This window comes from Lepisma saccharinum, chromosome 13, assembly GCF_977018435.1.
Source record: "Lepisma saccharinum chromosome 13, izLepSacc3.1, whole genome shotgun sequence".
In the NCBI taxonomy this organism is placed as follows: domain Eukaryota; kingdom Metazoa; phylum Arthropoda; class Insecta; order Zygentoma; family Lepismatidae; genus Lepisma; species Lepisma saccharinum.
This window is the reverse complement of record NC_139241.1, coordinates 37,854,515-37,881,295: the sequence shown is the minus strand read 5'-3', so window position 1 is coordinate 37,881,295 and position 26,781 is coordinate 37,854,515. Positions and strand designations below refer to the sequence as shown.

The following is a 26,781-nucleotide window of genomic DNA, read 5'->3' as shown; positions in this document are numbered from 1 at the left end:
CAGCAGTAGTGGGACATGTGGACATACGTCGCCATTTTTTACTGGCTACATTCCGATCTCAACATTATGTAGAAGATAGTAGTAAATTTCTTGTATTTTCCATCAGGGGATTCCCCACTTTCTTTGAGAGTCCCCTTGCGCAATTTACACTGGGCCTCAATTGATGCACCATTGTATTCACCAGGTACGATTTTGTTTGTATTATTTTATTCCGACATTGATATATTTCTTCCTTCTTGAGTTATTGTACTTTACACATGGTGTGAGGCGATTTTCGCACGCCTGTCACTCGAAAACGGTGCCGATTTCGACATTTTTTCACATGACATTTTTTCCTTGTTTTTACTTGTAGAATCACCTCCCAAGCGTTGTAACAGGTATTTTGCAACACCCTGTACAAGATAAAGATTAATCATTCTTATCATGTTCCGTTTCAGTTTTACTAAGGGAAAATTGTACAGATAACTTTAGAAAGCTCTGTATTTTAAAGTATACAAAAGTACTGGCTCATAATACGATTTTCTCTTTCAGACTTAAAAGTGGAAGGGTACTTTAGACTTTAAAAAATTATAACAGGTTTAAATTTCATTAGAATTGTTTCTTTTAAAATTAGCCATTGACGCTAGTGCATCTCAAGAAGATTTATTTAACATGAATCCTGAATGAATATGATGTCAAATGATGACAACATTGTGTATTGCAGTTTACTAACAGATAAACTCTACCGTTCTTTAACAGGGCCTTTTCATTGATCTATTGAGCTAGCATTTAGTACATGAACGATTAGATTTCAGGAGAAACCTTTGAAACTATTACAATTCAATTTGAAAATTTTAATTGATTTGTTGCACGTCCTAAAATATAATGAGCTGATGATCTTAATTTTAAATACACTTACTTGAAAAATGTCATTAATAAATCTGGACAAAACTTGTGTTCCTATTGGTTGATCACTGTTCGAGGAATCTGTCGAAGTCTGTAAGAAAACAAAGTAAAATTGTGTACAATCATTGCGAAACAATAGGAGCACAAATACGTGTAAACCTTGTTATGTAGAATCTTATTCCAGAAAATTAATATTATAGGTCTAAATTGTAGATGTTCAATTTATTTATGACTTTCCACGATGTTGGTTTATGATTTTGTGAATGAAAATTTCAATTCTTGTTATTGCAATTCTTTCTGCAGCAGGATGTGACTTGACAAATTTTAGTGGAACAAGGGCCTCCTCGATGGCGCAGTGGTAGCGTCGTCGCCTTGTAATCAAGGGGTCCTGCGTTCGATACCCGGTGGAGGCATATGGTGTTTCGGATACCACTTTAAACTGTAGGTCCATTCCCGATTATGTCTTTTTATGCCTTACTGTGTATAAAGTGGACTTAAAACACCAATTCAATAAATCAGTGGAACGAAATGTAAAGTTATGTAAATTCCTTCACCCTTTCAAAACCGTTTAAGTAATTTCTTCCTTTATCACAATCATAATGGTTGAGTGGATGAAAAGGCTTTGACTCCACCAGTTAAAACAATACCTTAATAAATAAATAAATCATAAACAAATTCAATTTTTATACTGTAGACAATCAAATTTTCTTAGAGGGCATGGATTTTGGTAACAATTCTTTCCCTTTCATATTCCAACTTGGAGGTGACGTTCACACACTCTTCAAACATAAGTAACACGGCCATATTATAGAATAATTTTAATACAAAACATCTCATAATAATTTTGCCAAAAATTTCATAATAATTTTGCAACAAAATGAATTAAGTATAGAGATTGATGTAGAGAATGCTTATATCCTTGGACCATAAGAATACTGCAATATTCAACAATAATTAGGCATTGTTGAAAAACTACAGCTGTAGCTGTGCAACTACAAAAATAATCATTTTTATTTTTAATGTGATGTGCATGATATGGCAAGGTAAGTATTAGGCTTAAAGTATTGATGATAGTATTTTAACAATTACTTGGTAAAGCAATATGCATGTTAAGCTATCATGAGGGCATATTACAAGTATTGTACACTTTCATGACCTGCATGTGTTCATGTTGTTGGGCTCTTATCATCTGTAAGTATTATTTTGTCTTCTCTTTGTTTCTACCTGTTCTGATGCATTTGAAAAATATCAGTACGCGTCCCCCTCCCCACCGATGGAATAGTATAAATGTCGGCTTGTAAGCAAGGGCTCCGGGTTCGAAACAGGTGGAGGAACATAGTGCTGATCCCACTTTCATCTGTAGGTCCAGTCCCGATTAGCCTTTCTGTGCCTAATGTGGAATTAGAAACAAACTCAAAGAAACAAATACGGGGTGAGTTGAGAATGTTTTTATGTTTTAATTTCTGCAGCTCTTAAATATTGCTATCGTACTATTGATGAAATGCTACGAGCAATACCTGTAGTTTCCCCGACCACTGAGAATTTTTATTACACCATGATGCTAAAACTTGTAAAGTTATTGCTTGTGTTTTTCGAAGCGTGTCAGTATTGTCAATTCACCCCGTATATGGGGTGAGTTGACTATATGTGCGGGGTCAGTTGACAGTATGAGTAATTCTACCCCATACATAGTTTGGAATATTTATTTCAAACAATATACTGCCTTAAAAATTACGGATTACAAAAATGTTTTCAAGTGAGCAGTATAACATGAGATATAAATGTTCCAAACTTTTTTTAAAAAAAAGTTTACAAAAGTGTTTACTAAATTCTTTACCCAGTGTTTATTTTTATTCTTATATCACAAATACAAATGCAATATACTGTCCTATAACCCTAATATAATATATATTATTACAAACAATGTGTCTATATGCTAAGATGTTTATGATGAAAAAATTAATTCAAGAAGAATTTTCTCAATACGCCTACAGTATTGTCAACTAGCCCCTTCCTTCCTATTGTCAACTCATCCCGATAGCCATATTGGACTTTCTGGTCATGCCGCTGCTAAACATTGCAGTTTCACAAAGTATCCGAATGTAGTATCGGTACAATTTACCATAGTCTTCTGGATAGCCTTAGCATAAACTATGTGCTTACTTACTTTCAAAACGTATAAGAAAGAATATAGAGTTGAGAAAATTTACTTCGCAAGTAAGAATTGATGTTATTTGTCATGCAATAGAAACATTGTGAACAAGACACTCAACTTCCTAGTTGTGAGTTGGTTCTAGAGATGACACATATTCACAGTAACCTGCAATGTTGCCAACTATTGACTGGTGGGAATAAAATTGACTTTGTCAACTCGCCCCTATGGGCAACTCCCCCCGGTCTCCCCTACTGTTAGTTCGTGGTTCACTGCATTGCAAGTTAGGAGCACAAGATTACAACAATTATTGAAAGGCGAAGACAACTTGTTAAATAGGTATATTTTCTTCCTTATTATTTTAACATGAGGCGTGCCTGACTATAAACACAACCCCGACAAAAATACATACATTCATTTTCATTTCTGAAATTATTATTAAAACATTAGTATTTAAGGATGTGCCGTAAAGTACAATAACCACTATCAAAACCTAGGAGTTTATAATAACATTTTCCATTTAACTGACATAACGAGAAATATTTTGGATTTCGTTTTATCTGCTTTATATCTTTCTAATTGTTTATTTGAAATTTATATTTCTTCCCTTTTATATGGACATATAATTGATTTCAAATTATAAAATTTGAGTGGTCCCCCATCTATCTTAGAAATAAAGTATTACTTCTTTCATTTATAGGAGAAACAACTGAACAAAGTGTTATTGAACTTGAAGCTTTACAGGTGGCTGTTTATGACCAGCATACATTATACATTTATAGGGAAGGCATGGCATCAAAACAAGATGGGTACATAGAGGTGAACCAATCAAGGATATTAAATATTTACTGGCTGATAAGAAACGTTGCTATCTGAAGTTTGGCACACGTATTCACACAGTTAATCTTTCGGAAATTGTGTAGAATAACCTCACGATATTTTTATACAGTTACAAACTTAGTTCTAAGTTAAGAAGAAAATATATAAATCACTTGAAAGATATAAAACTGACTTAACAAAAAATGCACCTTACAGATCTTATGGTTCTAAGGCAAAGTTTGTTCTAAGTTCACGTCATGCTCACATGGGCTAATCGGTACTGAACCCACAGGCTAAAGTGAGCTCCCTACTGGGGGATCGAACAAGTAATCCATTGATTGAAGGCCGCGTGGCTTCTGCTTACAAGAATATTTGTCCATGTTACAAAAATTAGTTTTTGCAAAAATATACACTGATGTGGCAGTTATTATACTAATCGGTGTGATTTAGGTGTTCCATTTTTTTGTCGGTGACTGCATAAAAACTGATAAATTATTATTATTAAAGAGACTGATTCTTCATTTTCAACCTGCAAAGTAATTTGTTATGTTAGGTTGCATGATGTGGTGCTTGGATTTGTAGTTTTTGCTAATCGCAGGTTCAAAATTCAGAATATACCATGATCCGTTACGTTGTACATTTTGTTAACGGGTTCAATGTGCATAGTTGCCAGGTCTGGCGTACAGTGGCGCCAATTAGCCATTGCGGCGTTCCTGGCAGTTGGTTCTCCGGCGCAGGGCTGTAAGGTACAAATGGCCTTGCGTCCCTCTTCCAACTGAAATAAAGAGGCCCTCGCAGATGGTAGAGACGTTGACGTTCGTTGTGAGGCTTTGAACTAACAACTACCTGTACCAATACAAAAACATCATCTCATCAGTTGGAGATTTAGGACCAAGGGCCAGAGCTGTAGTCGAGGTGATACGCCGAATTTATTTGTTTGTGTCAATTATTATTATACATATATTATATGCACAAATGGGCATTTGCCTGCAGTGGGAAGTTTTATAAATAAATAAATACTCATTAGTAGGGCTCGGAAGTTGATGCCTAATTAATCTCAAACAATGGCCTAGAGAATGACCTTAAAATTATAAAAATGACCTAAAAATAATTATCACTTTTAAAATAAAAGCTTGTTTTTTTTCATAAATTTCAAGAGAGTAGTTGAATCAGTCAACGTCTGTTGTTTGGTGTTTTAAACAACTGAAGCAAAGGGGAAAGTGATTAAGTGCTAATATAGTTTTCTTTATTTTCACTTCAAGGTTTTTTCTGTGTAAGTCATTCATTCACATGCTTTCAGATTGGGCCTTGCACGGTACAGTCAGTAGTCGGTCAGCATCTGAAAATACATGTGTGTTTCGCATGAGTAAAGCCACAGATTAAAGCGATTTAGTGGCCAACAAGGGAACCTCAAAATAGGCTTCACTCAAAATATTTTAAGTGCTGGAGGAAAAATAAATGTAGGCTACCAAAATTGATTATTTCATCCCCTGCCAAACATTTCAGTTAAAAATAATATTGTGCATTTCCATTGACCGTATTTTCGATTAGTGGAGAGCATGCTACAAGGACCATGTCAGGAATGCATAAATTATGCTAGCAAATGCATTTAAAATTCACGACGGAACAGAGGAGAAGAAGAATAAACCTCAAAAATAAAGAAAAATGCAATAGAAATGACAGAAAAATGACCTGAATGCCAAAAAGGCCGAAAAATTGAAAAAACTAAAAATGATTGTTTGATTGGCTCTATTTTACTACGTCTTTTGTTTCACTTTTGGCTAATTTGCGAAGATGGGGATGAGTCATGATATGATGAAATTGATGAATGGACACTCACAAACATCCATGCCCAGGCCGGGATTCGAACCCGTTACCCCTAGCGTCGTAGCGCGATTTGCTAACCACTCCGTCACGGGGGCCTGGTTCGAATCCAACTTTAAAGTGTTGGATCAGTCTCGATTAGCCTATTTGCGCATAAAGTGGACTTAAAACACCAAATCAATCAATTAACGCTTACTTCAGCCATTGAATAATTTATAGAATTTAGTATATGCAGTAAATTGATATTGTTAAGCATTGACAAAACCTCAATGAATGAGGCTTTCAAGTGCAGAAAAGCCGGTGCAATTATTTCGTACAGTTCGGATGTTATACACGATCAAAGTTTGGATTGCGCGACTTTTGAAACACTCTGAACGATTCGCTATCGTGTATCAGTTGTATTATGATATTTCCTAATAGGCATTCCCACTGTGCTGGCAGTACGTTCTGAGGTCAACTTTTATTTATTAATTTGGTGCATATGAAGTGTTATTAGATTAATATTGTTATTAGGTTATACTGTTTAGAAATGAAGAGGTCTGACTGCCCCGCCGGACACTCGAGTTCGATTCCTGGTATGATGTTTCATGTTGGAATATTTCCAGCAATATTACTGCATGGGCTCTGGGGTTCAGCCAGCCTCCAACAAATGGATACTTGGGGGTAAAAAGGCGTAGTGTTGATCACATCACATCCACATCCCCCTTAGAAGCCTTCACCCCGCTTCTACCTGTTATTTATTTTACTATTTTAGAAATATGTGCAGCTATCATAGATTGTATTTGTAGGAATTTAAAACAAGAATAAACAAAACAGTGTAATGTATCATATAAATTAATATAAATTATTCTAGCTTGAAATTATCTATAATTTGGTTATTTTACCTCCCGGCTTCGTTACTACCTGCATAGGTTAATCGCGGCTATGAAGGTAAATGATGCTTAGCCGAAATAGACGAAAGACCAATTATAATGAGAGGTCAGTGGGTTATCCGAGATTCGAACCTAGGATTTCTGGCTTCAGAGCTCGCTATGTATCTAAATGTAGCCACGGTGTATTTATGATTAATAAGGGTAAAATTTCAAGAAATATTAAAATGTATAATTTACCTGGTTTTGTTTCGTTGTCGACGCCGAACTGCTTGTCATGTCTTCCTCTGGGGTGGGAATGGCAGCGGCTATCATGATTAGGCTGATGGCAAGGCAGAAGAGGGTAAGCTTCATTTTGTCTGCAATTGAAGGAAGAAAGTAAGACTAACGTTAACCCAAAATGAAACCATATATGTTAGTAATACTGTAATTTGCTTCGTAATATTACTGCACTATCAAAACGTTGTCGAGCGTGGGTGATTCAATCAACTTCTTGCATGTCATTCTGTAAATTCAAGCCACATTTTCGAACTTGTAAAGAAAAACACACTTGACATTTCAAACAAATATACAAAACTGCGTTTACACTCGAAATTTATTCACCTTCTAATGAATCAGTCAAACCAACAACGTTGCTAACCAACCGTTATGCCGACAGAGATGATCGAAGCATTTAATTCTAAAAAAAAAATGGCTTATAGAATTGGCACGTTTTATGAGCAGATGGAAGACTTTTCTTCACCGTGAAAGTTCACATTCGAGGCAAGACGTATAATAGAAAGAAATATGATTAATTGTTTTGCTGTATCTGTACCACTTGTTTTTTGTTGGAAAGAACATTGATCTTTTAACCGATTCAATCCACAGGTCAGTCAACATTCAAAGTTCAGTTCACTTGTTATTGAGCAGTAGCTATCTTAATTACATCACAAAATAAGAAAAGAATAAAATGTAATGTATTCGAATTTTGATATATGTATTGTCATTATAGTCACTTATTCTAGATTTCCATAATGTTTTGAAAGGTTTGTTTATCATTTATTTCATTGAAACAGTTAGTTATATTTAGAGCGCTATCTATGTGCAGTTTTGATTGCGTTGGCGTTTTAAGTCCACTTTATGCACAGCAAGGATAATCGGGACTGGATATACATTTTAAAGTGGAATCCGAACCACTATGTGCCTCCGCCGGGTACCGATTACAAGGCGACGACACTGCCCTCGAGTAGGCCCTGATTTTGTGCAGTTATTCGCTGTTGCATTATATCATTTGTCTGGTATTTGCTTTTGCGTCGAATGCAATTACCACTAGCTTATTCCTCAAGTAGGGTTGGATATGGACAACACGAATATTTATCTTGACGGCAGTTGGAATTCTTGGTTGCTTTGCATTACGGTGGTCAACTGTTGTTGTTACATGTGCAAAGTTATGAATTGCATTTGTTGACATTGAAATATTAAGGCGCGTCCCCACTATGCCAGCTGGCAAGGAAGCACGTAAAAATCGTTCTGCTTTGACGAACTCAACAGACGTCCCCACAGGACTGCGGTGGAGACGAGCATCAGTCTGGATCGACGGTTGCTGGCAGCACGCGTGAATTACTCCGTGAAAATGCATGAAAAGCGCGGTTGGCAAAATTTGTTTTTTTTAAAAAGAAACAAATAAAACAGTTTTTTTGTTTTAAACATGTTTTAATCCAAAACAAAGAAAAACATGTGTTAAACAAATGAGGTGTACAAAATAATTCTCAAAAGACTTATTTTCTAAGAATGATGATTGATAAGAAATCTGTCATTCATCCAAGGAATGACTGTGTCTAGTAAACACTTGATTAACTTCTTAAAATACCTATTTACGCTACTCTTAAATCTTGCATGTAAGCAGTTCGAGAAGGATAAACTATCTACGTGCTAGCTACTCTGTTTTCCGAAATACATTCATGCAAAAAAAATACTAACATTAAGAACGGAGGTTGGCCGCGGTGGCTCAGTCGGTAACGCGTCTGACTACCATGCTAAAGGTCCCGGATTCGATCCCCGGCCGGTTCAAATCCGGGAACTTTTCTAACGATGGAAGCGGCCCCGGCGCCCACCCAGCGTCGAATATCATGGATACCTGGAGGAAACCCTGGGGGGTAAAGGCGATCAGGGGGTGATGCTGATCACATCACCCCCACTCACGACCGGATCAAGAAAGCGTGGGGCGTTACCCCCACACCCCCTATATGCCTTAATGGCGTGGTGCTATGCACAGGGGAGCACTTTACCATTTTTGTCAAGTGCGGAACAAATCTGTTTCATCCCATACTATTCCATTTTATAAATGTTTTACACAACACTTGTACAAAAAATGAAAAGACAAAGTTACAAATCATGCAAATAACCAGAGTATCAAATATCAAGTATGTGTTTTAAACAAGCCTATAAAAACGTTACAACACTCTGCTTAAATTGTTTTAAACATTTGTAAAAAAAGAACAGTGTCGTGATTTAAAGGTTTAAAATAAGTTATATGTTACATATATACATACAGTATATATGTTTGCTGTTTTCTTTAAACCTTCCAACCTATCCACATATGCATTATTAGACGTAAGCGGAATTGTAAGTTAGGAACTGTTAGGTTAGCAGGGAGAGGTTGAGAGCTCTTCTCAACTACTTTTAGTGACTGTTAGGAGCGTGCCCCGCAACATACCCAAAATTATGCATAGTGTGATTAGCTAGATACTACTTGGTGCATTACATTTATTTGTTGAACAAAGTAGACAATTAAAAGTTCACATGTAATCCATGACATAAACAAGGTATGACTATCATAGACCAATTCTTATCAGTTATAATTGTATTCATAAACTTAGTTTCTTAGCTTTTATGTTAAACTTTGGAGAAAAATCTCTATCTTGCATATTACACGGACAGATTGAAATCAACAACATTTATCTTTCAGTAATATAAAAGACACTAGGGTATAATTATTTTTGTACCATTTCTCGTTGTTATATATTTCTATCGTAAGAGCGAGTGACATGTACCGTGCATTTTGATCACTAGAGTGAATTTCACTGGGTCTCACGTTACTTCAATTCAACATTAAAGATGGTATCGAGACTTTGCAGTCTCGGTCTCGTCGCGTTGTAAATGTCTGTCTCGTTCTCAGTCTCAAAACGCAAGTCTCGTTATCGTCTCGAGTCTCGAAATATATGGGACAAACAAGATATTCACCGTGTTGCCACACAAATGTTCACAGTGTATTCGAAGGTCATCAAGGTAAACAACTTTCCTTTATAACATATTTTCGACTCCTCGTTTCTATGCTACGAGCCCTCTAAGACGTGACAGTGACTTGAATATATGTACCCACCAGTGTGTGAACTAACGTGGGTATGCCGGGGATTTCTCCCCCACAAAATAAATTCTGAAATAAAAGAAAATTATTATTTTAATTCCTGAAAAGGAATTTTTCTCAAAGAAAATGCGATTGAACGCACATAACAGTTCGTAGCTAAGGAACAAACACAATGGAAAAAATCATTCGTGTTCATTAACGGTTAGGGTGACCATACGTCCCGTTTTGACCGGGACAGTCCCGTTTCAGAGGCGTGTCCCGGTCGTCACGTCCATATTATTAAAAAGCCACTATTTTTCCCGTTTTATAAAAGTCTAAGAGTTATCTTGAAAACCAAGTCTAAATTTGAGACACATTTGTATTGTTTTGTATGCGATCCGTTATTTGTAGAGTACGAAAGCATGCAGTTTACTTACGAAATTGCAACAAAATTTAAAGTTCCTGCGTCTTGACACAAGCTCAAAAGAAAAATCTGCAGTTGTGTGTCTGATATGTGGGGTAAGGTTTTCGGAAAAATTTACAAACGGTTGTTAAGAATAAAGCTTCTCTAAAAAAGATAGGTTCTGTTAAATACTTCTGGCTTTACTCGACTTCAGCGTAGGACTAACATGAAAGATTGATCAGAAAGGACGAGAAGCTCATGTAAGTCATACCGAGATTATAATAATTAATACTTTCTGACAACGGCAGGTCATATTTAATTTATTGTTTACTAGCTGATTGCCCGGGTATTCATTTATCCCAATCTTCTATTAGACAGGATAATAATGAATTCTAACTATAGTGTAAAATGAACTTGGAGTTGAACGGCATTGGGAGTGTCACTATTCATCTCAGCGGCCCCGTAAACTATGGATTCCACACTAATATCGGTCGTTTTACATGTCACCCCCTTCCCACCCCCTCCCCTAGGGTTGCCAGGGGTGTCTTGGAGTTGAACGGCATTGAGGGTGTCACTATTCATCTTAGCGACAACGAAAACTATGGATTCCACACCAATATCGGTCATTTTATGAAATACTTCATTTTCTTCACGTTGAACCCACTCAACTATCCTCAAATTCGATCAAACAGTACCCACAGCTAGGTATTTCCACTTCGAGCACTGGCCAGCACATATCCAGTGCTTCTCTCTGGTCCTACACACTATCACTAGGTTAATGGCAATATACGTAGAGAAGATTGGGAAAGATTCAACTTCAGCAGCCCAAAGTTAGTAATATTTTAATAGTTATAGACCGGTAATAATAATAATAATAGTAGTAATAATTATTACATGATGTTAATTATTATATTTATAAAAGGGTTATGTAGTCCTATTAAACAGTTTAAAATTTATCAAAAATATATTTCCTTTTAAACAGTCAATGTGCACATATAAACAACAACATTGTTATTCTTAATTACATTTATTGTAGGAGCACATTTATATTTCTATTTGAACTTTTGAGAAATCTATTAAAATATGCATGAATTTTCACTTTTTAGACTACATACAATTAATTATTACCAATTACATCATATTTTTTCGCCATAAATTCCGAAACATGCTTAGGTTTTGAAGAAAATAGCATTATTGTAACTGAAGAATATGTGACCATCGTTTGTAAAATAACCATAAATAAAATGTTCAAAATTCGTCCAAATAATTTAATGAAATGATGATGTAATTATGTGATTATGTAATTAATGCAAAATGTTTACTAAGCCAATGACCCGTTAAACTGTCACTTTATATATACGGCCAGGGTTAGGCTCGCTTTCTACATTCGCTCGATCGGCGAGCATTAAGAAAATAATACTTTGTTTAACACCTGACAAGTCTCTATGACCTTGGATTTGAACTTTATTTTATTCTATTTTGTTTCATCATACGCTAATTAATTATATAATCAATGCGCGTACGTTGCACAACCAGGTGTTCCCAACATGCAGATATATCCTGCGGAAGCCCCGTACAAGGCGTTGCCACCGGGGGGACGGAAATTGGGGCAACTTTCTTAAGAGAGACTCGTCAAGCACCTTTCTCTTAATATGCAGTGTCCCATTGACACTTAAGTGGATGAAATAAGTATTTTAATTGACCAGTCTATCAGTAATATATCCGCAACTTCTGGAATATTCTGTGTTCCCTGCCTACTTAACGTGCAGTCGCATTAATTAGTAATCTCCTACTTTACTTTTTTATACAGCATTCTTGTCCACAATCGGTCTAACTGTTCACATTTTTATGCAGCATTCTTGTCCACAAGAACTGTGCCTTGGACAAAAATATTTATAAAGAAGAAATTTCATGAACTACCAAGTTAGACGTATGCACAACTTTCCAGGTGATTAGCAATTTCGATCATGTTGTGTAGCACAGGGTCAACGAAGTTAGTAAAAAGTTGTGTATGTTGATACACTTGTAGGTTGAATTGTAACTTCTGTAAATATGCTGTATAAAGAAATAAATTGACGGAGTACTAATTGAGGTGAGTGTACACGGTAAAGATTAAATGGAATTTAGTTGGCTCACATTAATTTTTAAAAAGTATGAAAACAATATTATTGGTACATGAGAATGGGATTGAGTTTTTGTTTGAAATTTACTTTATGCCCAGATACAAAAATCGGGACAGGACCTACAGTTTAGAGTATGATCCCAACCACTATATAATATCCACCGGGTATCAAACCCGAGACCCCTAGATTGCAAGTCGACTACGTTAACACTAAGCCACCGCGAGGTAAAGTTGGGGGAGGGGGTAGATGTAGAGTATCAATCTTAGCCAATTTTCTTTTTGGAGGTGGTGTGATAGTCACCACGCATCGGTTGCCCCTCTAGGGTTGCCCCCAGGTACTCACTTACTCGAGTCTGGGTGAACACCAGAGCCGCTTTACGCAGGTACAGCCTCGGAAAAATCCGACCTCAGATCAACCACCCTGGGAATCAAACCCGAATCATCCGCGTGACAGTATGATGGCATACCGAATTGATTAGTCAGATGTAAAGAGAACGGCATTCCCCAGCTACACTTGCCTACCGTGGAAACGTTTTTCAGGTTTAGCGTTTCTGAAAGGTATGGAGACATTTTCTAATGGTCATCGGCAAAAATGAAGGTCATTTTCTTCGCTTTGTTTTGGTACTTTCGGCTAATCTAGGTGATTCGATTAAATGGAATAATTGAGGCTAAGATAGATTGATCATGCCAATGCTAGGACTCGAACCTAGAACTTCTGTGGCGTGAAGAAATAGCAATATAAAGGCAATCTACAGTGTGGGTAAAAAAAAAAGTCGAATCCCCGAGAGAATGTACTGAATCCGTCACTGTCGCAACGACACTTCACTTTGCCTTCTTGTAATGGCGTTTCCCGTTTTTTACGACTCTGCATTAGCAACTCGTTAAGCAGATCATTTCACACAACACATTCCTCCGGCCCCTCTGGGCGTGTGTGTGTAAAGAGCGTGTGAGTAAGCGGAAACCTGCAGCTCTGTCTCTCGCCCAGTCCTTGCTTGAGGTGAAAGACCCAGTCAGCAAGGCTCTGTGCAATCGGCCCACTTACGTGTGCCAAATCATGCATCGCAACTCTGTCGACATCATGTGGGCGATACATTAGTCTAATGAGAACATGCATCTCTTCTCTCTCTCTCTCTCTCTCTCTCTCTCTCTCATTCTCTTTCTGTCTTTCTTCCATTCTGCCTCTCTTTCTCTCTTTCTGTTTCCTTTCCTTTCTGTCTCACTTTCGTTATCACTCTCTCTCTTTAATTTTCTCTTCTTTTCTTTCTGTTTAACTCTCTCTATCATTCTCTTTCATTCTCACACGTTCTTTATTTCTCTTTCTGTCTCTCTCTCTTCTTCTCTTTATTTCTCTTCGTTCCTCTTTCTCTTCATCCTCTGTCTCTCAATTAATCTCTTTCTTTCTCTATTTCTTTGTTTCCCTTTCTTATTCTCTTTCCATTTCATTGTTTTCGTTTCTTATTCCCTCTACTTCTTTGTTTTCCTTTCTTATTCTCTCTTATTTCTTTTTCCTTTCTTATTCTCTCTCTATTTGTCTTTTCGTCTTTTTCTTGTTCTCTTTTCTTCTTTCTATCCCTCTCTGCTTCTCTTCCTCGTTCTCTCTTTTTGTATCTCCTCTCTCTCTCTCTCCCACTCTCTCTCCCCATATCTATCTGTATCTCTATTTCATTCTTTCCATATATTGCAAACATAATATTAACGTGATCACGAAAGTTTTCATAATTGTGAAAAATGATTAAATAAATAGATAAAAATATGATGGAACTATGATGCCGCACTGTCGTTACGTATTGTACGTACTTGCCCGCATATTGTTAAAACAAATCTAAAATAATTCTTTACTGTCCCATAATTATTATCAATCATCTTTCTGTATACTAATTGCTTCAGCAGTTTTATATTTATGTTAAAATGAGAATGCATTGTGTACTTAGAGCGTACGTGTCCCCCACCACTCCACCCGAGAAGTATATACTTTAATTTGCACACTAGTTTATATTATCATCCCAACACTAACTTCTACATGTATTTTATATTCATAGATGGCAGAACTGAATCCATTTTATTGCTTTGGTTAAATATAAACAAAAGTGTAAGATATTAATGATTACTTTATAAATTTATTTCAATGTAATTTATTCTTGAAAGAAGAGATCGAAAATATTGTATAGTTACAATCTTGTCTCTTCCAATAAGAAAAAAAGAAAATGAACATTTTAATTCTTATGAATTTAGCAAATTTTAAAAAATGAATTTTAATTAGAATGAAATGAATTAAAATATGCTCTTCTTGTGCATTATACAACTTTCAAGTCTTCATCATGTATAAAAATAACATTCAAGTACTGCATGGTAGGGGCGTGTCTACGGTATGGCAGGCAGGCCTGATGCACTAGCTCCAATATCGAGCAGTTTCTCTCAGTCCATTTTTTTTTATTAAAATAATAATAATAATTTCATGATCTACAAAATGTTAATTTCTAACATGGCATGAAAATTTAGACTTTTGAAGTAACGATGGAAGAATTTTGAAAATATTTCTTAGAATTTACATAATTGTCGATATAAATTGCATATAAATATGTAGTGAGTATGTATTATGGTATTGTGTGATGGTGTGTTGGTGTGTATGTGTGTAGCAAAACTTGTCTTCTCTCTGGGCTACATATTTTTTTTTATTATAATTGCTAGACTGACTCTTTATTGTAAGATGATGAGCATTATTTAATCTTAATGAAATATGTAGAGCTGGACTGCTGTAGTTAGTTGGTAGGGTGAATGACAGGCGCGTATATTCTAGGATAGCCAGGCTATATCCGAATCCAAAAATAAAATACAGAAAATAATAGATTAGCAAATGTGACTGATGCATCACTCTCACATAACGACTGCGACGGAAAATGATAGTTTATGGTCGTCCTAGACGCCCGCATAAAGATTCTTTCCCAATCACTTTCATGACACGGTGCAATATACACGGGTGAACACACACACACACACACACACATAATCGTATATATGTATATATGCATCAGTGTATCATTATTTGGAAGTAACAGTGACATTTTTGATGAATTCTAATTGTAACTAGCTACCTTTAAAAATAACTCTAAGTGTATTATTTTTGTAATAGAAGCAACGGTATAAACAGTAACTATTTACACTTACTTTACGGCATTACAATTGTAAACTTAAAACTTTGTAAAGTGGGGCAAAAGCTAAAGTTGGCAAATCTTTTTGCAACTATGTCTCTTCTCTGGATGCGAAGGTGAAAACTTTTTTCGTGGAATCGCCTGGCAGTGGTACATCAACGAGTTGAAGGGGGTACGCGATCAGTTTTGAAGAGAAATATCGAGCATGTCCACACGACAACAATTTTGCTGCAGGCGTGTACAATTTTGTCACTCACACTCTTATCTTTGTTTCATGTGTTTTGAAATAAAATACTAGTTAAAAACCTATAATAGACTAAATTTGGAGCCGAATCTCCGCTTGAAAGTTTCAAGTGCACAACCAGACATCAAGAAACTGTGTCAGGCTATGCAGACATATCCTTCTCCCTAAACACTGAGGATTTACAATATAAACTCCAAAATTGTGTTTGTCAGTTTGTTTAAAACATTTTTTTTGTTATTTACTTTTTTCAATAAGTCTGGAAAAATATATGAAAATTAAAGTGGTTTATATACTTCTTAGCATACATGTGTGTCCACATGTTTATATTTGTAACTAAACATAACGATTGAAAACCTAGGAACACCCAATGAAATAATAAATGTAGGATTCTAATGTTTATTTGTTTAACATTTTCCCACAACACGAATGTTATTTTGCTCTATTGCAGACAGATGCCTCAAACATATAAAAAGTGCCCCACCAATCAGATAGCCACAAAGAATTCCCCAATATCCACAATTCGGGAAAATCCTATGGTGGGGGTACATTAGACGTTTAGTTACGACTAAAGGGTGCAATGAGAAGAAAGTTGGAGAACCTTTGGACCTAACGCAAGGAAACTGTTTCTTTGCATGCTAAATTTCGATCATCCTCGCAATTAGTCATTTCATATCTCGCGCGAAGACTTTAGTTTTTTTGAGTGGATTGCTGTAAATTATTATTTGGAGGGTAATAATCGCCCTCGAATGATGCCATTGTTTCATAATAGGAAGTGTTTAAGGTATATACAAGAAAAATAAAACGAATGCCCACGTGTGAATGCGAATGTTCAAGCACAACGTATAACTGGTTTGTTGCAGCTCATGTGAAGACTTTGTTGATGTATCAGAAACGTAACTAAACAAATGTAAGTCTTCATATATTTTTTGTGTTATAGTTAAAAATCATTGCTTACACGCAAGAAAATATTAAGCAGCAAGTAACTGTAAAATTATCACAATTTATTTTTGAAGTAGAGTCGACTTTGTACCTTCTCAAACTGAAAACTTTCCTGAAATAATATTCCTCACATTCAGTGCCATCTGTTGACGTTGTGTGTATTTACAAAATCCTTGAAGTTTTCTAATGTTCTGCATCCGTTGAAAGAGAAAGCACTTTTACCTCATCTTTTCCGTTTTTAGATGTGCATTTTCTTGCGCAAAAGGTAGGAAGGAAGTACTCGGAGCTGATTCTAGCTTTCCACCACTTTCACCGTAGCATCACGCGAAGCCAAAATAACATAAGTTAAAATTCACAGTTAGCACTAGCTGAAACATGTTGCCGTAGACATTTCTTCATTTCGTTTCTCACTTTTAACTTCGGCAGTCGAGCACAATGGTGCGTAAATTGTAACTTCTTCTTCTTCTCTTCCTTACGAGCCGGTCACGTGTCTCGCCTGACTTTCTGTTGTTTATTTTCGATACATTGTTGTGTTACGTGAATTTACGCTGGGAACTTCCACGGAAATCTTTTTACATTGCCGTTAAAATGACACAGCAGAAGTCGTTCAGCTACTAAAATGTGCATACAATTATTGATCATTATAGTTTGTTTTGTTTGTGAGAAAAACAAGCGAATAATAATAAAAAAGCGTTGGGAACTTCTTAGTTTGAAACTAAAATAAGTCTATAGGAGTCTCTTACATGGATTTGTGAGGGACCTACTAACTTCTTCACTTTTATGCATTAGTGTACAGGACAAATAGAATTTAGTTTTGCGCCCTTATGGACAGGGTTGTTAAACGTCCAGGAATTTTAAATAAATTCAATTCCGGTCCAGGAGGGAAAATCAACAAGCATAAATGAGTTCTGGGCCGAAAAGAACTTTTTTATCTGTAACGTACGTATTTCAATTCGGTCCAGGAACCTTTTTCCGGTTCAATTTAAATAAGGTCCAAGTCCAATAAGCAACTTGGACCGAATTTAAATTCTGCGAGAAAAAATAATTTATGTATTCCTGGACCTTTAACAACACTGCTTATGGATATTAAATGGTATTTGTGTTTGTATTTTGTATTTTTGTTACATTAAGTCGATTTTCTCCAGCTACGAATTCTTGTGACACTGAGCACGAGAGATGATTAGATGAATTTGAAACAGGAACACAAAGAACACTAGGCTGGTAATCGAGCATCGAAACTTGAGTGGCGAGATTGAAAGACGATCACACCGCGCTGTTCCCCCTAGCCGGCAGATGGCTCTGAATTAGGTGAGGGGCTATTAGAAAGAAAATGGGGTAATAAAGCAAATGTATACGTAAAATTAGTTCAACATGTTCACATACTTAATAAAAAATGCAGTTTCTAATAAGTGTGTCTATTTTTTGTATTACCCCATTTTCATCCGGAGTAAGTGATAATAGCCGCATCTGGAACTCATTTGTAACAAATACTTTTCAATAGTAATCAGCTGAGTAAAGTGAAAAACAGCTCGCGAGCAACTGGCAAATGAAAGGCTTTTAAAATATATGCAAGGGGAAAAAGTTTCCAATTTACAGGGTGTATCATAAGTAAAGCGGAACTGACACAGTTGAAAGTACACGATAATAGAACAAGAAAGTCTCAGTAAACATTGGTCTGCAAACGAGCCGTTTTAGAGTGTGCGAATGTGTGGTTACAAGCCGCCACTGACTTCATTGTTTGTAAACGTCGTCCTAGTTGGTAAAATGCTAATAATGTGTGGTTAGAAGGCGTCACCGATTGCATTTTGTAAACACCGAGTGCTTTACTCCTTGCTCGTACCGATGTTTGCTCTTTGTTTACAAACCAGAACATTTCCGACAGGTGGCGTTGTAATCAAACAGGATGGATACATTCAGTACACAGTCTAATCGTACTGTGGGAGTCACATCAGTTGTGCTATACTGTGTAGTGAAAATTGAACCTATCGCATCCAGATGAAAGGACAACACTTTGAACACCTCCTTTAACAGGTACGAGTGTACAGTAATTGTAACATGTAACATACTATCGTAGTACTGTATTCATTGTGCAAAGTAAGTAGTATGTTCAATAAAGCAATGATATCTCGAATGACTTTTCTTACTGTATTATTAGCATTTTACCAACTTGGACGAGGTTTACAAACAATGAAGTCAGTGGCGGCTTGTAACCACACATTCGCAATTATCTCGAAACTGGCTCGTTTGCAAACCCATGTTTGCTGAGACTTTTTTGCTTCTATTATCGTGTGTCAGTTTGCGCTATAACTTATGATACACCCTGTATATACCAGTTCCTAAGGACGAAAATGAAATAAGAAGAGGGTAAGGAATAAACCTAATAAGAGAAAGCAATGAAAGAGTAAAAGATATAAAAATAAGGGAGAGGAAAAAGAGAAAACCGAGGAGCAAAGAAACAAAGAAAGAGTGATAAGTAAAGAGTAATCCTGGAAGAGAAGTGAGACACGAAATTACTGAAATGAATGATCATACACATCGTTAAGTCAGAGTCCAGGGCGGTACTGGCTCTCCAAAACTTCAAATTTGTCACCCAATTTTTTCCTGTTTTACAGGAAAATGCAATATTAAAATAACTTAAAATTAATTATTTTTTTAAATATATAATTGTAAAGCACAATCCGTCCAATCTCTCTTTGTTTTTCGATTTTACTTGGGATTTATGTCTATCTAGTGAACAATTCGTTAGAGCTCTCGCCTTTGGTGTGAGCGGTCCCGAGTTCGATCCACCGAGGGTGCTCGGTGACTTCTTTCTTTACTCGTAAGATGTAGATGTACTTGACTATATACCGTAATGTTGTGCCTGTTAAAGATATTCAAGAAATGTTTAGTGTGATTTTTGTTAAAAATTTCGTAAAGGTTGAACCTTGCTTATCCTCTAATTCGTGTGTGTGTCAAACTAAGTAGATATGCAGTTTTAGTTTCCTCTTTCTGAAAATTCATACATTATATAATGAATATTATTAATTTGTAGAAAGCAATATGTAATGTATAATGCATGCTAATATTTTTATACTTATACATATGCATACAAACACACACACACACAAATTTGCCCTCTCTCCAAACACACCAACCTAGCTACCTTTCTGAGAAAGAGAATAAGATGTGTATGAAAAAGCAAGTGGAGACTATAAGAATGTTAGAAATATAAATGGACAAAGTAAATAAAATTACAGACAATGAAACAATCAAAGAAATTGTTTTGCAATACCTGAGTATAAATGAAAACAACCTTTGACGCTCTGTGTTGCCGTCCAGGAAGCAAACGTAATATATTGCTACAAATATTTTTTTTCAATCATTAAATATGAATATATATAGAGACTCACAGGGTACTAAAAATGGGATAAGCTTTAAATTAAGGCTTGCAATCACCAGTATACAAAGGGAACACAAATGTGAGATTAAGGTCCTTCCTTGCTCTCGCAACAGCGTTCCAGGAATATCTAATGCATAACTTATTCTCTATCACAATTTCATTCTTACACGCTTCTGGCGACAAAATTTCGCGTTTACAGCTTGTGCTGTGTTACTGTAGGAAAACGAAGTATTGTAGCTTCTGTTTATATAATGTAAAAAGGGCCAGGTTACAGATGTGGATGGCTATGACTAACTGCAATAAATATCGCAGGCCTCGCGGCAGTAATAAACGAAATGTGTATGGGGTGTATCTCCAGGAAGAGATTAAAGGTGCAAAAATATTATGCAATGGCAATATTGAAGAGAAAACTTTATTGTAGATTTATAGTGAGCAGGTTCACTTTCGCTTTTCAGAAGTAATGCACAAGGAGGTCCACTGGCATACGCAGGATTTTTTTGTGGGGGAAGGCTGGAACTATATAGGTGGATAGTCATGGACGTCCGGAAGGGGTGGCAAGGGGGAGCCAATACCACCTTCCTGGAAAATGAGTGACCACTTAAAAATTATATATTTCACACACAATTTAATTTCAGTCACAGAACTTTATGTTAATATTAAATGCGCTGAAGGAACATAATAATTCCAGACTGAAATAGTTATTTTTTGAGGGGGCATCACTATTATAGGGGAAAATATGCCTCCTTTGACCCCCCTGAAAATAAAATACCATTCTTGACCCTCCCTGGAAAAAATCCTGCGGACATCTATGTGGATAGTACACACTGCTTTGTAAGAGGCCTGCATATACAATATGATATCTCGTATTTAAGGGGCGTTTGCCTTTACCCACAGCCAGCTTTATTAAGGCCGGAATCCTGAAATGTGGCAACGCTGTCTCGCCGGCCTAAATATCCAGTTACAGAGCATGGGCGCGAATAGCAAAATTGATGTTGACTCTTAAAGAAACACGGGAATCTGTGTAAAATGTTTTTCTTTTTCCAAATCTGGACAGAATATTGACATTACGATGTAAGTGGAAAACATACATTAACAATAGAGATATAGATTTGCCGTTAAATAACTTGAAATAAGCAGAAAATACAAGGCCAACTTTGCATTTCATACACAGTACGGAACGTTCCAATAATGTGTAGCTTGCCATTATTTTATTTGCTAGCATTTCGGAATGACATTCGAACCTAACAACTAAATATTTAGATGATGGAAGATCTAACACACGCCTTAAAGTTCTAAAAGTAAGACGTACAAAGTAGTTGTGGATGTGATAAACATATAGCCCATCTACTGTATGTACAAGGCTAAAAAAATTATGGGTGCTGGAGACTATGTACTCCCTGCGAGAAAGTGGATAATTTTGCATGGTTTGGAAATTAGAAGGTGTTACATTTACGTTGAAGGAATTAGTGATTTTTTGTTCTGTTTTTGTTAGGTTAGGCAGTTTTATGCTCTAAGATGTTTGTTTGAGTTTGTATTGTTCTCTGAATTCTTGTTTGAGTGTTGTAGTTTAACCCTTGTAGTTAATACAAGTAAACACTTTGCGTGTGGTGCCTCATGCACACACAACGTTTCTCAGCGTGGAATTTGCTTTTTGCGTAAACATGTTTTAAGTCTCTATTTCATGGTTATAGCTCTTCGACGTCGCTAATTTATTTTGCACATGATAATTAAGAATATTAATAACATCAATATTGGATATTTATTATATTCGGTGATTCACCATATGTGAAACGTACGGAATGCTCCGTGAAATACTGGTATGCTGTTCAAAAAATGTAATGTATATTTTTAACAACTTAATAACATACTGCTTTACTTAGGAAAAATAACGTTCAATACACTAGAGAATACAATTTGAGCGAATGAAGTGATTACGGGATGAATAGGCTACATAAAATTATTGCTTTTTTTTACTTTTGGACGTTCATTCTTTAATGTTTCTTCCTAGTAACCGGTTGATGTCACGGTTTACAGGGTTGCCAAATTGAAGGCTCCGGCCTCCCTCGGATTAAAGATAGCCGTGTTTTACCACTCTGTTTTTTCCGGAGTTATTTACTTATTTTATTTCAAAATGTGTATATTCTCAATATTTCGGAGGGGCATGTAGCCCCATCAGTCCCCTCTGCGGGGAGGTCCGTAAGTATGGAAAGGCCCATTTAAAACATACGGCTTGGGAAACATGATCCGAATGTCCCGACACATGGTATAGGAAATTGAGTTTGTTTTAGGTCCACGTTATGCACAAAAAGGGGTTAAGTGTGGATAATGTTTGAAATGTGTCATAGTCGATCCACATTGAATTGCTCGAATCGTAAAAAAATGTAAGTTCAGACATCTTGGAAATTGGTCTGTATATTGGGTATTACATTTAGGTCACTGTAAATCCTCGTGATGATATTTATTCTGTGACGAACCTACGTGCGTACATAAATTAACCTACGTCTACATACCCGACAGAAGCTTAATGTTGACTGGACCTACAGTTGAAAGTGGGATTCGAACCACTATGTGCCTCTACATGGTATCAAACCCGGGAACCCTTGATTACAAGGTGACGACATTTCCACACCGCCATTGGCGAGGACAATATAGGAAAGGCAATAGCCAGTTGGGATATCGCCACAGGCTTAATGTGAAGGCTTGGATGGTTTACAACGACGAAGCAGCTCGTTGAGATATTTGGGTTACTTTCTTCAGACTTCCACGTTGCACCTTGCTCTTACGTAAGTGAAGAATTCCTTCCAGAAAGAACCACGTGGTTTCAATAATTATGAATTCTGTACACGCAGCTCCTGCACGCAGAAAATAAAATGCATCAAATTTATTTTAGGCACTTCAGATGCACACAACCTAGTGTGGTAGTTAATATCTTTGTTTCGTCATTGTTCGAAACATCAGATCCGATGTATTAATACATCAAGAGTAAATTACGCGTTAAGCTGTATCGAAATTCAAAACACACACTGGAATGCATTTTTGTACTCTAATACAAAATATAATGCATCATCTTGTTACGGATATGCAATGACTAAAATTTAATACATCATGCAATTTAAACATTACTTGCTGTATTCCAAAACAGGAAACATTTTTCGAAACGGAAAGATCAGAATGTAGTAATTTCGAGATCTCAAGAATTGAAAATAACATAGTTTTGCTTGGAATCAAGCTCATAAAATATTGCATGCATGAGTAATATTTAAATACTTGACGACTGCGATTGTGCCTCTTTGTGAACTGAACCCGAAACCCTTTCACTCTAAGGCACGTTTGGGGAAATAAAAGTAATGTCCAGAAAGGATAGACATCCAATAGTTTCTGCAAAAGATGCGTATTTATCATAGTCTAAATTTTACACAACGAATCTTCCTTATACCTCTGTTCTCGTATTGTTACTTCAATGTAACATTAAAAAATATTTAATACTTCTTCGATCTTACACAGAAAACTGATTTGTCCGAATTTGAGAGAAAAAAACACGTTTGGTTAAGGTCCTTTGGTGAATATAAAGAAAAAGGGTTGATAGCGTCTTGACCAAAATATCTGATTAAATCTGAACAAATGTGCACGATTACTGAAAGAATTTCGTTCCGGAGAATAATCATTTGCTTGTAGCCTATTTAAACAAACCTTTGGTTCCCACAAACTAATTTTTAGTTATTTCAAAGAACCATTTTTCACTCTTTCTTTCTTTCCTCAAACTTTACCTTTGACCAGTGACATAATGTCACAATATCACAATATTTGAGTTCGTGACTTAAGTCCACTTTATGCACAGTACAGCTAACCAGGACTGGACCTACAGTTTAAAGTGGGATCCGAACCACTATGTGCCTCCACCGCGTATCGAACCCGGGAACCCTTGAAAATATCACAATAGTATTTGATGTTTCATTCCTGAAAGGGGGCGCTAGAGTTGTTTGCCTTCAAAATTCCAAATATAAATTAAGATTAGAATGTGTAAATGATTACAATAATATTTTTAGAGGGTAGAGAACATCTATACTGGGGTTTCACTTAAACAGCCTTGGATTATATTTTCTATAAAGTTACCTACCACCTCTCCTTACCGGGTACCGAGTGTAGAGAGTATTTCAGGTCATTAATGCAATTTCTTTGCTGTTCATGAGTAATCGAATGTATTTCTGGAGAACCTTGACAACTGCATGAACACTTCTGGCATTGGAAAGCCGTTGCAATGCCATCATGCAGGAAATCAGGTTGCCTTATTTGAAAAGAAGAGGTGTCAAGGTGAGCAGTAGAATGCAAGAAACAATATTGTCCCTGTTACATACTGAATAGAATATCAACATTTGCCACTCCTTTTCCTTCCACCATATATGTCATTCTAGGTTTAAGCCACATCAGTAATTCGGTGCAACCACTGCAGGTTACGGGTTTGAGTCCTTGCCAGGGTGAGGATGTTTTCAGTTTTGAGTGTCCTTTGATCGCTGTTGCGATTAGCCAGAAAAGAAAGGACGCAAAAGACATGCAATACAAATTCAAGGTTTAACTGCAATTCAAATTATAATTGCTAATTCATTTGTTGCAAACTGCGAATCTGTGCAGCGCGGTTGCATACATTTAGCATAAAATTCCATTTTTGAGAGTTCCTTGCATCGAAACGAGGAGTCATACATATCTGAATGACCTCCACGCGCTGTAAAAGTTTGTGCAGTGACACGCGCCATTTCGAGACTCAAGATGAGACCGATACGAGAACAAGAACGAGACGGACCTCCACGTTTGTCTCATCTTCTTGTTTTCATTTAGTTATTTTGCGTCACTTTTCTTCCACTTTTGGTTAATAGCGACGATGAGGATGAGTGATAATTAGATAAAAATGATGAAGGGACAATGATAAAGATGCCGGGCCTCGAACTCGGGAACTTTGACGGAGAGATCGTAAGTCGACAATTTAACTCAGTCATCGAGCCGACTCGACACCATCCCGGGGGTGTAAGACACTCAAATGTGAACCTTCCTTCCACATTCTACATCCCGGGCTAAATTTTGCAAAGTAACGAAGCTCTGTCGTCTCACACTTAGGATAATTCTGTGTGTGTGGGGGGGGGGGGGGCTTGTGTTTTGTTGTCCCTATATGTTTCATCCATCTCATCTTCATGAATAGCAAAAAGTGGAAGAAAAGCGAAGTATAATTAACTAATTCAATCGGCACCATCCCTAAAGGAATCCAAAGGCTGATCCGTTACTTACAGTCTAAAGCACGTCACTGTTGCCAACTTACCTCGATTAGTTCAGCAGCTTCTAAACAAGCAGAGATCCTAGACGGCACAACCTTCTCCTTCAGAGCAGAGATTGTCAATAAGCGAGAGTCCTTTCACTTTTTCGACCAGCGACTAGCGTACGATGCCTGTGGCGCTTTCACCTCAAAACATTTAACCTCGCAGACTTATAAAAACTCTCGTTCAATCAGACGGTGGAGAGTGTTAGCCAATCGCAGCCGTTCTCAGTATTGCACAGGTTATGCAGACGACGCTATGTTTTAAAAGTACTAGTTCCGATGACTCATGATCATCTGGTGTTCCCCGATGTATCGATAACAAATTATCGTATGTCAAATTTTCAGCCTTGAACCGTACTCTGATAAGATGAATCACGAGAATAAATAATAACAATTTTTGATTACTTTTTTTGAGTATGTACTGATAACAATTTTTAGTCATAGGCTCCTTTGTGACTAGACGTTACGTCACGTTTTTCGTGTGTGTTGAGGGGTATTGTATCATTATTGCAAAGATCAGTCAATCACGAATTGACTTCACAGTTGAACCTCCCCGATGGCGTAGTGGTAACGTCGTCGCCATGTAATCAAGGGGTCCCGGGTTTGATACAATATGGAGACACACATTGGTTCAGATTCTACTTGAAACTGTAGGTCAAGTCCTGATTAGGCTATCTACTAACCCAAAGTAACGTCTTTCAAGTGGTCACCTTGTGATGCTACACAGTATTGAAGTCTTACCGAGAGACAAATTGAGAATTTTGGGAAGGATCTCTTGAAGTATGTGATTTTAAACTTCAGAAAAACAACCATGCTGGTTTTATTTCTGCCATTTTAAAACCGTCAACTAATTATACTCATCCCTGTATTATGCATTTGTTATTTTGTTATTAAGCATCGCTTTTCGTACACTTTTTGGCTAATCGCAACGATGAGGAAGACTGGAAATTCGATGAAATTGCTGAAGCGACACTCACACTAGCCTAAGGGAGAATTCACACCGAAGCGACAAGCCACAGGCGACACATAGCTTGAGGATTTCACCAACCGAACGCGGGCTTCTGCCGCCTATCATGCCGCTACGGTATGAAAAGTTGCTGCTGATTGGCTCATATCTAAGCGACACGTGTCTCCTGTCTCTTGTCGCTTCGGCTTGAATTCTTCCTAAGTGTGCAGACGCTTTAAATGTGGCTACGACGATTAACACAAGGAGCAAGGAAAACGACATTAAATAAGCAGAAGTGCAAAACAAAATTTAAAAAAACAATAGAATCACTAAACCCTGAAAATCACGTGCAGTCTTGAGCATTGAGTCCCATCGCAGCTGTTCCTTGGCTTTCGACACCGTAATCTGCTACTTCTTCTC

At 36.8% G+C, this 26,781-nt stretch overlaps 1 long non-coding RNA gene across 1 annotated transcript in view; it reads right to left on the bottom strand.

Annotated features, from left to right (window-relative positions):
- LOC145996921 (uncharacterized) overlaps positions 1-25,654 on the bottom strand; it is a 30,316-nt gene extending 4,662 nt beyond the window's left edge. The window contains exons 1-3 of the long non-coding RNA XR_014442832.1: positions 25,419-25,654; positions 6,790-6,908; positions 899-976 (exon numbers count right to left, since the gene is read on the bottom strand). This is a non-coding gene — a long non-coding RNA (uncharacterized LOC145996921). The remainder of the gene's footprint in view (positions 1-898; positions 977-6,789; positions 6,909-25,418) is intronic.
- Positions 25,655-26,781: the final 1,127 nt, after the last annotated feature.